General features: G+C 39.2%; 1 long non-coding RNA gene across 1 annotated transcript; it reads left to right on the plus strand.

Moving 5' to 3' along the window:
* The first annotated feature begins 1,000 nt into the window (after positions 1-1,000).
* On the plus strand, positions 1,001-10,385 carry LOC106026060 (uncharacterized). The gene is made up of 3 exons (XR_001199683.2): positions 1,001-1,615; positions 2,019-5,180; positions 6,209-10,385. It is a non-coding gene; the product is annotated as an uncharacterized LOC106026060 (long non-coding RNA).
* Positions 10,386-12,593: the final 2,208 nt, after the last annotated feature.

Consider the following 12,593-nt stretch of genomic DNA (forward strand, 5'->3'; position numbering starts at 1 on the left):
GTTCACTTTGAAGGAGTGTTGGTCCTTATGCTGAGCAATTGCTTTCTGGATCTGGAGGGAAAGACAGTGTGCTGCCCAGTCTCTAGGAGAAGCTTGTGATGCTGGCTTCCTCGTATGAACTTGGCTGTTACCATCATCAGAGGAGCTCAGGACCTCATTAGGGGAGTTCTGTTTTCTACTTTGAACGAGCTTCCTGGCTCCAGTGCAGAACCCCCAGCCTACTGGCACAGATCTTCAACCGGCTAGGAGACTTTCTAAATATAAGTAAAGTGCAAAATATGAGATAGATAATAAGTAGGGAGAGCTTTTTCAAATGGAAAGAGGAATGAGAGATGGAGGGAGGCAGCAAAGAAAAGAAGGCTGAAAATGGAAATGGAACTTTTGCAAATGGGAAGAGGAATACAATGGTGAATAAGGAGGAAGGAGAGGATATAAAGGGAATGAAAAAGAATTACAAAGTGTTGTGTGCAAGTGTAAACTCCTCCATGGTAACAGTCATCTTTATAAATGGTGAACAGACACTAATGAAAATATGTGATCTTCTGGACAAAAAACTCCCTTACACATGCATCATCCATCCCCCCAAAATACACACACTTACACATACACCCACACAACCATACATGAGCTAATTCTTCCATATGTTAATGATTTTATTACTCAGTGTAACTGACCTTACACATTAGTTATAAATCTGGGGATTTGCCATTGTTCTTGACCTTTCAATGTTATTATCAAGAAATCATTGAATATTTCTTCAGGAATTAATTTTATGTTTCCTTAAAAGATTCTGCTCTCTTTTCTATTTTTATAATGCTTGATAACATACTAAATTTAGTATCAGTATCATGGCCATGCCAGGGATAAGCTTTCTGTTACTTTAAAACAATGTTCCTGGAGAGATCAAGAATGGCTTTGTAGTTCATGAACTGCCTGCTGGTAGTATTATCATAGGAAAACTTCACATGTGTGAGAGGAACTAAAACAAGGGCCTGATGCTACCTCAAGCTGAAGAACCAGAAATTTAAAGGTTAAAAACAAGATGCTGTTTCTCAGCTAGAAATAGCACTGGGCCTCATGACTCAGTCCTAACTCAGCCCTGCAGAAATAAAAACAACCTCTGTGGCTGTGATATGCTCGGGCTGTGCTGTGCCAGGGAACTCAGAGATAGATCCTGCCATTATGCTAATCAGGGTTGTAAAATATGTCAGACTCAAGTCTACAGAAACCAGGTGTCTTAAAGACAAGTTGTGCAGAACAAAGACAGTTAATTAACTCTGACCTGCTGGTCACCCCTTATGAACTGACCAATAGCAGATAGATAAGATGCCCACCGCTCTGCACTAACTGTAATGATTGGCTTCTGTAATAAACACTTACATTGCAGTTTTTCCCCCTTAAAAACACCAGCCTTGCCCCAACTCAGGGTTCTCCGTTTCCACCTGTTTGGAGGACCCTGTGTACACGGAATAATAAAAATCCCTTTGCTCTTACATGAGAGCAAGGCCCTTGGATTCTCCTTCACGACACCGGTCTTACATTTTGGAGGCTCCAGCGAGATCAAACTGAGATCAGACCTCCTCGCAGAGGGAGACCCCAATGGCACCTCTCTGGGGTAAGTAGTACGGCCGGTTTTTGTTTACTTTCATTTTGATCGATCGCTTATTTTCTCCCCTTTCTTTTACTGCCCTGAACCGTTCGTTTTCTTTGGTTCTGATTTCAAAGGCAGTTTGTTTCTCTTGGGGGACGCCCCAAGGTTCCCCTGAGGAACGTTCGTCGGTGGCTCACCGGTTCACGTAGGCAGGTTGCTCCTGCTGAGTCGGGCAGGTCGCTCTTGCCGTTAGTTGTAGCCATTACATGGCTACGTTCGCGGTGGGATACTCTGCCGGTTCGTTTCCACCTGGTGGTTTTGGTATGTGTGTGCATGATGCCGGCTTGTGAGTTGTGTTCTGAAATGTAAACTTTTTGTGTTTGTCTGTGTCTTCCCTGTTCATTGTTATTATTCTCTTTTTCTCCAGGATAAGATGGGACAGACAACTTCATCTCCTCTCTCCCTTACCTTGGACCATTGGCCCGAGGTTTGAAAGCGAGCTCACAATCTTTCTCTCCAGGTTAAAAAGGACATGATTAATGATGGTACAGCTGAGGGAAAAATGCCCTCCCTACAGTATTGGCCATTCTCCTCCTTGATTGCCTGTTTAAACTTGTTACTAACTTAGGGGCTTGTTGCTCATTTCTGTTGCAGGATCCATATGGCTTATTAGATCCAAGGTTCATAATAAGAAAAATTATTTCCTTTAGCTCACCAAACTGTGCAAGAAACAACCTTTGTTTGTTTGTGTCTTTAATGTTGTGGCACCTTGTTTAATATGTAAGTCTTCAACTGATTGCTTGCAACCTTGGCATGCCTTTTAAAAGGAGTATTTTTCTTTCTGGTTAAAATGTAAACATATGTGCACATATATGTGTATATTTATGGTTTTTAAGAATCATATCAACTTTACCAAGTGAAAACCAGGTCACACTGTAATTGAGCCAGTTAAAAGGTTATAGTTTAAAAAAAACAGCATTTTAATGTGGTAAAGAGACATAAAATAATTAAATATGATTTAGACTACTAGAAGGTGACTTCAAGGGTTTTGTTGTGAGTTTTAATGTTGTCTGAGAAGTGAGAGAAAAGGTAATTGACTGGTGATAGTAAAAAGGAGGGACAAAGAAAGTGGTTTGTCTTCAAGTAAAATGTCTGGCTGTGCCAGAATATGAAAGAAGATAAAACTTGGAGGTATATTGTAACTTATAGAAAGCTCGAGATGATGTAAATTTTATTTGTCTTGGTTATAGTACTGAAAACAGCAGGTTTGACAAGAAGTAAATGTGTTCAAAATTTGACAGTATTAGATCAGTTTTGGTAGATTTATTTATAAGATTCTAAACCTTTGCTGCAAGGTGTTTTCATTAATATGAGATTATAGATGATAATAGAGTTAAGATATAAGTTCTCACATGTGCTGTGGACATCTGGGAGATTATATGGCACAATTTTGTTACCTATGAAAAAGCTTCTTTTTGTTAAGTATGTACTTTCAGTAAAATGATGGCCTGCCACGTGGCACTCTGGGACAAAGGGTGGTGTGCCATCCAGAAAAAGCCTGCTCTCTGGTCCGGAATGCCAAAACCATGTTTTCCCTTTGTCCCACCCCGATTGGACATCCAGAGGTAAGGGGGTTTCCCCAGCATCACCAGTTGTTCTCTTTGCAATTCAGTCGGCCCCATATGTTAGAAAAAAGATTACAAAGGTTTGAGAGTTTTTGAGAAAATGCCCCTCAGCCAATTGATAGAGATAACACAAGAGATCTTTTAAAATTTAGAAAAAAAAAAAAACACCCTGAGATAGTGCTCCTCCAGTTCATGAATGACTTGTTAATAGCCTCGACCCCCCCCCACCCAGAAGCTTGTAAGCTTATCGAGAGGCAACTGAGAAACTGTTAAGGACTTTGGGGCAATTAGGCTATAAAGTCTCAGCTAAAAAGGCCCGATCGTGCTGTCAGGCTGTGACTTATCTGGGCTACAAATTGCAAGGAAAAAAAAAAAAAAAAAGGAGGACTTTGTCTAAAAAGGAGCCCAGGCTATATTGCAGATCCCATTCCCAGAAACTAAGAAACAGGTGCACTAATTTCTGGAAGCTGTCGGATACTCCAGGCTATGGATTCTAAATTTTACTGAAACAGCTCACCCCCTATATGGCTCCCTTAAGGGAAAAACTCACTAAACTGGACTTATAAATGTGAATGGATCTTGCAGCAGCTCATTGGGCCTTGACAGAGGCCCCAGCCCTGGGACTCCCTGATGTTACCAAGCCATTCATTTTGTTCATAGATAAACTCAGGGGCATTGCCAAAGGAGTCCTAACCCAGGACATTGGCCCTTGAAAGAGGCCTATAGCCTATCTTTCCAAAAGGCTCAATCCAGTAACAAGAGGGTGGCCTCCATGCCTAAAAATTCTGGCCACTGTGGCAATGCTACTTAAAAGAGGCTAAGAAACTCACTTTTGGACAGAAGATTTCTGTAGTGACCTCCCACAGTTTAGAGACTCTTATCAAAACCCGTCCCAAAAATGTGAATGCTAAAATCTCACACTATTAGGCCCTGCTCCTAGACCCAGAATTGGTAGTTTTCAAGACTTCTTCAGCTTTAAACCCGGCCACCCTTATGCCTGACAACGACCTGAGAAATTTCACAGATGAAAGCAGCTTCATCCAGAAGGCAGAGGCAGATGAGTGGCCAGGGCAGCAGTGACCACCAAAAAGGAGGTACTCTGGGTTAAACGGTTAGAGCCTGGCATCTCTGCCTAAAAGGCAGAGCTTATTGCTTTGACTGAGGTACTAAAACTAGCCACGGGAAAGAGGGTAAACATCTATACTGATAGTAGATATGCTTTTGCTACTATACATATATATAGAGCCATCTATTAAGAGTGAGGTCTCTTAACCTCGGCCAGAGCTAAGATTTAAAAAAAAAAAGAGGGCTCCACAGATCCTAGATTTGCTGGCAGCAGTCTGGCTGTCAGCAGATTGCTGCTATTCACCTGAGAAAACAATTTGGCAGATCAGGCTGCTCAAAGAGTAGCAATCACATCAGAGAGGCCAGCCGAGAAAGAGTCCCCCCCGACCTTGTCAGAACAAGTCTACACAAAGAAAGACTGCACTGGTTGTTGTGAGCCATCTAACAGATTCCAGTCCCTGTGACTAAAAGACAAGTGCAAAATTTCTAGGAGCCACAGGACTGATCCAGAGTTTGGGACCCTGGCAGAGGCCTGTTGCCTACCTTTCCAAGAGACTTGGTTCTGTGGCAGCCAGATGGCCAACCTGTCTGCAGTGATTTCCTCAGTGGCCCCCTCATAAAGGAGGCTTAAAAATTGACTTTTGGACACAAATTCTTAATTGTTTCCTCCTATTCGCTGGAGACTCTCTCATCAAGGCCCCACCAGACTGATGGATGTCTAATTCCTGAGCCATACATTATCAGGCACTATTTCTGGAAACAGCAGCTTTAAACTCGGCTACTTTGCTGCCTGAGGATGACCCCTCGTTGCCTCACGGAACGTCGACCTTATCTAGTGGATAAGCTACTGTCTAGAGTTCCATCCTACTTCTCTGATGGAAGCAGCTACGTCTATCAAGGTAAGCGGGTCGTGGGAGCTGCCATTACACAAAATCTTAGGTTCTATGGGAACAAATCTTAGAGCCAGAGACATCAACATAGTGGGCTAAACTCGTTGCCCACACTGAGGCCTCAAGTTGTCTTTATCAAAAATGGTGTTTATCGTCTTCTGGAATCAAAAGATTAAAATTGCTCCCCAAATTTGGACTTGTTGGCTGCCATCTAGATGCCAAGGAGAGTGGCTACTATCTGCTGTATAAGCCATTGGGCAGAAGATGATCTTGTTATAGGAGAAAATAATTTGGCAAATGCCACCTTCCAAAAGACAGCCAGAAAGCCCCAAAATCAGTGGGGATTGAGATAAGCTTGACATTACTGCTGATCCCACCTATTTTCTTTGTCAGAGCCCATTTGCACTTAAAAAGACTAGCATCTGGTAGCTCAACTTCCGAGAGATCCCCGGGGGCTAATATCAAGCTAGCCCAGTCTGTGAGCTTCAGATGCCCTCAGTGCCAATTGGTAAATCTAAAAGTACTGCAACAAATAGAAACCACTAGTTATCATGGTACCATGCCTAAAAACACTGGAAAATAGATTTTACAAAAATAAAAAGCCTAAACTTCAAGGATATAAATGTTATAATGGTTGATACTTTCACTAGATGAGTAAAAGCATTTTCTACTTAGTCTGAGTCAGCTCTGATAACAGTTTCCCTGATTTGGTCTCCCTTTTTATCCGCGGGGTCCGACAATGGCCTGGCTTTTATAGCCTAGTAACTCAAATTAACCTAAGCTTTGCAGATCAATTAAAAAACTCGATTGGGCTTACCAGCCTCAGAGTTCAGGAGAGGTAAAAAGTTAAGTCAGATTTTAAAGACCATAATTACTAATGGCCTTAAAAACTGGCGAAAACTGGGTGAGTCTCTTTTCCTTCTGCCCCTTTTGCGTGTGTGATGCAACCCCTATGTTGCAGATATTTCCTCTTTTGAGGTTTTATGTGAGAAGGTTTCTAGAAATTAGCTGATTTAACTAATCATGATCTTATTAAGTCTCCCCCAGACTTTTCAGCTAGCTGTGACTTCCATCCACTGGTTACTTCACTGCTGCCCACTGCGAGCTAAAGAGCCTAAGCACCAGGACAAGCAACCTCACCATAAATCTCTTGAGAGCAACCTCACCCTGAATCTCTTAAGACGCAATGGACTGTCCAAGTAGCTGAATGCCTGCCTGGATTCAACATTCCCACTGCAGACAGGTCCCAGCTTCAAAAGACTATCAGCCTGCGGATAAGTGAACTGTCATTTCTTCCAAGGACACTTTAAAGCTTAAGATTGTCTAATATAACTGATAATTTTGTGTACTCCTCCTTTGTAGAGACCCCAAGGAGGCCTCTGTCTGGCTTAAAAATTGTTACTTGTATGATAAAACAGAGTAAATTTAAATGTTGGTTATCTTTCTCCTTTTGGTTAACAGCTTTAATGACAGCTGCAAGACCTTTGTCAATCGTCCTACTGGGCCTTGTGTTGTAAATAAGTAGACAAACTATGTCAAAGTTCTTAAAAGCTTATGATTTTAAAGACACATGCAAGGTTATAAACAGATGCTAATGAGTCAATCAATGGGGAATGTTGTACTTTAAAAAAAATAGCTTCGTTTTATGTGTATTATAGCAAACCTGTAAAGTGACTTACTAAATGTTTTGTTTTACCCTTTTTCCCTAACTGATATGTTAAGTGACCTAATTGATATGTTGAACAACACTCGACTCTGTAAAGAATTGCAAGAATCTCACCTAATTGATATGTTAACCATTTTTGCCCTCTACAAACTACAGAAGCTGTGCTAAAACAAGCTAACAAGGGTTGTTAATCACTGCTAGGTGCCTCTATTCTCAGTTAAAGAGTTAAAAAAACAAAAAAAAAAACAAAAAAAAACAAAACAAACAAAAAAAAACTAGAAGGGCAATTAATTTACATTTGTTTGGGGTAACCTGCTTGTGTGCAGAGAGATTTGCGTGTGAGTTTGACCTTTTACCCTGACCTTGACACATAACCGCCATTTTCTGTTCTGTATGGTGCCTTATTGCCTCCCTCTCCCCTCACCTATCTATCTAGGCCATAAAGAATTTGGGTTTCTGGTGACCTCTCCCCAACCCGGTGATGATCTGTCATAAAATAAGCCTCCCAAAGTTTAAGAACTGTTTAGCTTCAAAGAAATTACCTGGAAATACTATGGCCCAAACCCCAATCGGTGCTTTCCTTTTGTTCTGTATGTATCAAATGAGTTAGATATCAGATCTTTGTAAAACTTAAGTTTCAGCTTCTTGTAACTCTTGACCCCTTCGCACTCACTAGCGAAGACAAGCTGTCCTGAGATAATTAACTCTCCACTTTCTTCTCCAAATATTGCTGCACACCTGCCACTCTGAGATAATGTCAGTCTGCAGGATGGGAGTAATTAAAAAAAAAAAAACACCAGAAACTCCCGAGATTGTCAGAGCTAAGCAAGCAGCAATACAGTTTCCAGACTCGGGTCAACAAGTTTGATGGCTCTACAGGTTTCTTTATAAATCACATAACTCAATTTATTAACTCCCAAGTCTCTCAGATAAAAATAATGGTCCTTAGACAACAATATACTCCCTTAGCTATAATTGACCTCTAAGATTAGAGGTATTATGGAGAAGAGGGGGGGAATGAAGAACCAGAAATTTAAAGGTTAAAAACAAGATGCTGTTTCTCAGCTAGAAACAGCACTGGGCCTCATGACTCAGTCCTAACTCAGCCCTGCAGAAATAAAAACAACCTCTGTGGCTGTGATATGCTCGGGCTGTGCTGTGCCAGGGAACTCAGAGATAGATCCTGCCATTATGCTAATCAGGGTTGTAAAATATGTCAGACTCAAGTCTACAGAAACCAGGTGTCTTAAAGACAAGTTGTGCAGAACAAAGACAGTTAATTAACTCTGACCTGCTGGTCACCCCTTATGAACTGACCAATAGCAGATAGATAAGATGCCCACCACTCTGCACTAACTGTAATGATTGGCTTCTGTAATAAATGCTTACATTGCAGTTTTTCCCCCTTAAAAACACCAGCCTTGCCCCAACTCAGGGTTCTCCGTTTCCACCTGTTTGGAGGACCCCGTGTACACGGAATAATAAAAACCCCTTTGTTCTTACATGAGAGCAAGGCCCTTGGAGTCTCCTTCGCGACACCAGTCTTACAAAGCACTTCCACATCAATTCTTAGTTATTCCAGCAAGAAGTATTAATATATATATATATATATATATATATAAAGGAACAAAAATTTTTGTTTGACTTTTTATTTTCTACTTGGTTATATAATAGTCCTTTTTAGGCAGATGAGCCTTCACTTAATCACAACTATTAATAAGGAACTTTGTAAGTCATTATGTTTAGCTCAAAACCTCCAAGGCTAATGTCATCATTAAATCTTCAGAGAAGTTTAGAAAGGAAATTTGAAACTCTGAAACTTGAGCACATTTTGAAGTGCTCTTAAACTCTGAGTATCATCTTTGCTCCCAGAGGCTGCTTTATTGTAGTCTCATAGAGTGACATATTTAAAGGCTTTAATGGGAAAGACCCTGACACATTGCTAAGAACTATGCTGACATATTGCTAAAAGTAATTGTTTTTTGTGAATATTCTTTGAAAGTGTGTCTTCACAATTTACAGCCTGGAAATGACTTTTTTACAAAAGTCCACCCCAGAGCCTTGAACAGACCAGAGGACATTGGTCTTGGGTGTATATCTGTCAATTGAGTAGATATAAGCCATCTTCTTATTACTGAGACTGTCACAACCAGAGTCCTCCAACTGAGGATGTAGGAGGAATCTTCTAGAACCTTATGACTGCAGGAAAAGGATGGCTTCTCTGTAATACTGTCAGATCATTAAGGTGACATCTCCGAGTTGATAATTTCTGTATATCTTACAAGAAGAAGAAAAACAGATCCACAGGTAATTGTGCTTTAATCTTTCTGTGTATTTCCGCTTTTTCTTTTTTTCCTATTTTTGTGTTCATGCTTTTTATCAGATACATAACCTCATAATGATATGATTCATATTTCTGGTAATGTTTTTTCTATCCTCAGTCATTCTTTGAATGAACCAAACAGTTTGACAAATTTTGGTCATGAGTTGAGTGAAGGATAAATGTTAATGCCACTCACTTTTCTTTGGTACCAGTTCTTGTAATGAATTATGGCATTATGAATGACTTTTTAGATAGCAAGCACACAAAATTGATGAGTGACAGAAGTTTGAAATCTGTTGTCATACAGCTAGAGTGGTAGTTTCCTTTCTTCAATGGAGCAACTCATATGAGCCATTTCTGTTTGCTACCATTTTAATTCAGTTTTTCAAAACTGGAGCTTAACAAAGTACTAAGTAAGTGATGACCTATTTTTTGCCTTTTTTGATTAATATAACTGATCTCTAAAAACAGAAAAAATGTACATATTAATTGTACATATAGTTTGTACAGTTTAAGTCAAGTTAAACATATCTTTCTTCTCATTCAGTATTTCTGTAAGGTGAAAACAGAAAATCGAGCTTTTCAACATATACATCATCTTCCCTAGTCAATCTACTGTATGATAGCCTACTGGAACTTTTTATTCCTGTCTAATTACACATAGATCAACTTTATCAGATTCCTACCCCTACAATGTACTCCCCCTGTATTTGATAGTTGACTAACTTTTAAAGATCTTACAAGAGAATTTTACACTTATGTTTGTTCTCAAACTTTTTTTTTTATTTTAGAGCTATGTATTGACTTTAGTATCATATAACTTGTCTATCAGAATTGGGTATTTTTGGAAATTGGTGTCCAAACATTGCAAAGCTACTCTACTACCCAATAGTCATGTTTATGGCTGAAAACAGATCACAATGTAATAAGTAGACTATTCCTCTTTGGTTAATTCACTTCTGTAATCTTTTAATTTCAGTCCTTCTTGCCTTTTTGCTGTACATTGCATGAGTTAAGAAATTCTGAATTCTGACTCTTTTGGAATCCACGGGATATTGAAACCATGCATGGCCCTGACTATGTGCAAGAAACTCATCAAAGTCATGCTTTTTAATGAAAATAAAGATTATGAGCTAGTCCCCTCTTTTTACTCTTTTGAGTCATTAGTACTTCTCTGCTCTCCCAATAGAACTCAGGACAACCAATAAAAATTATATTTTCTTGATGTGTGAGTCTATGTGGTACGAACCATTTCACTATTGAATCAAAATTTTTGATGAGTTCCCATTGTTAATTTACAGAATGACCACAAGTGGTTGCACTGGTGTATCATACAGAAAATGATGAAAAGTAGATGTAAATTACCAAGCTTAACTGTTGGCTTTGAAATGCTAACTAGAAAAAATTGCTTCAGGAAATTTTTGCAGTCTCCTTGCAATTTTCTCATTTGGGTAAATACTGATCCAGTCAGTATCACTTCCTGTTTACCTGAACAAAGAGCCTCATTACCAAGACAACATCCAGTGCCTTGAGGCTGGCTTCAAGACTCTGCCTTGTTACCTTCATTATATGAACTCTGACAATGGGTCCCAACCACATTTCTTGCCTTAAAAAGTTCATGTTAAACTGCTTGAACACAAGAGGCAACAAATCTGTAATTGCTGCTGTCTTTCCTTTCCCTTCTGAAACTTAGAAGTTTGTAAAATTGACTTCAATTCTTCATTAAAGTTAATACACTCCACTTTGACTCATCAACTGGTTTTTGTTAAGTAGGGGAAGGACAATGTGGTTTTTGTAGTATATGTAGTGTTGATACAGAGTTTAAACCTTTTTCTCCTTTATTTCTCCTAATGTTTTACTTAGCTTAACTTAGTTCACACATCGTCACTTTTTTTCCCTAAGTACAGGCATGCTAGACTCAGTATTTCACAGATAATTTTTGATAGTCATATCTTTTTGTCTCTATTAGTCTTTAATTATATATCTGTATCTACCTATATATAATATCTAGACCATATATTTTAGTCTATATGAGCTCAATATGAACTCAAGATCAACAGACTGTGCCTGGAATCTGTGTCATTAATTTATACAATCAGCACCAATGAAATGTTGTTATTGGACTCTTATTGAGTATAGGTTCTTTTTTTTTCCATTGAAAGGATTCCTATTTTTTAAAAAAAATTAACTGGCAGAATTTAGATATATATGATGATCACATTTTTGGTAGCTATGTTCATACAGCTGAGCCTTTAGCTTAGAGGGTAAAGACCATTTGTATACATTAAATAGAGTTCCTTGGAACAAATCCAAGTATTACAAACAGAACATAGCAAAAAGCTATTCGCTTTCTTTTTTGCAAATATTCTGAAGAGCAGTGTGCAAGGGCTAAAGGTTGATTTCAGTCGTCTGACTAATGACTAAATCGTGCTAACATAATGATAAAATCTCAGTTGAAAATTCTGGACATCTCCCTTGGAAGGACTTCCTTGATTGGTGATACTCTGTAGGCATTGCTCATTATTAAGCCAAGAGGGCAACTCTTTTTGATTCCTCCAGAAAGAGGACACTGGAAGTCTAAACTCTCAGACTGTCTCAGCCCTGTGTATATCTTTTCTTTGAATAACTCTGATTTGCATCCTCTCTGTCATCACAATGAAGCTAGAATAAAAAATATATCACTTTTCTAAGTTGTATGACTCACTCTAATGAACTGTCAAACTTTAGTCATCATGAGACCCATGGGATTGGCTAGTTGGTAATAGATCAAGGTGGCTCTAGGAACATTTACCTTGTATCTGACATGTAAACTAAGGGTAATATTGTGTAAAACTGCTCTTAATGTGTCAAATTTGGCCCAACTATAAGTGATCAGCATCATAAGGCATCACACTGATATTTCTCATGCTGCTAAATACTCAGCAGATCTCAGTAATGATCTCAGCCACTAATGAACCCACCATCCTGTGGAATGCCTGTGGCCCCTATCCAGAGTACTTAAGTAATTCAAAGTTTGGAGAATAGCTGGAGTCCAGTCTGTCCACCTGTCATAGCTTCTAGCATGTCATTATTCTTCATCTCCTTAAAAGATGCGATTAACACCAGAGGCTAGTAATTGCTTCTTGAATCTCCGGGATGGGTTTTACTTTGTGTCCCCTAGATTCCTTTGAGAGTCAAAAGATGTAATAATCCTTTAGTTTTTCCAAAAGTCATTGGATAACTGCTCTGAGATGACAGTTCTTGGTAGAAACTGCTTTTTGCTGGGGACATTTATTTTGTCCCAGGTGACCTCGCCTTCCCAGTGAAAACTTGCATTTAGTTAGTTTATGAAGTGTGATCAAAAAATATGTGGAATATTAAATTTTAAAAATTAAAGGCCATTAAACTGCCTCAGCATACTCCCCCTGACTCCAGACACACCTGCCATGGTTTT

This window comes from Cavia porcellus, unplaced genomic scaffold (assembly GCF_034190915.1).
Source record: "Cavia porcellus strain 051 isolate PalLab524CR breed Dunkin Hartley unplaced genomic scaffold, mCavPor4.1 scaffold_15, whole genome shotgun sequence".
NCBI lineage: Eukaryota > Metazoa > Chordata > Mammalia > Rodentia > Caviidae > Cavia > Cavia porcellus.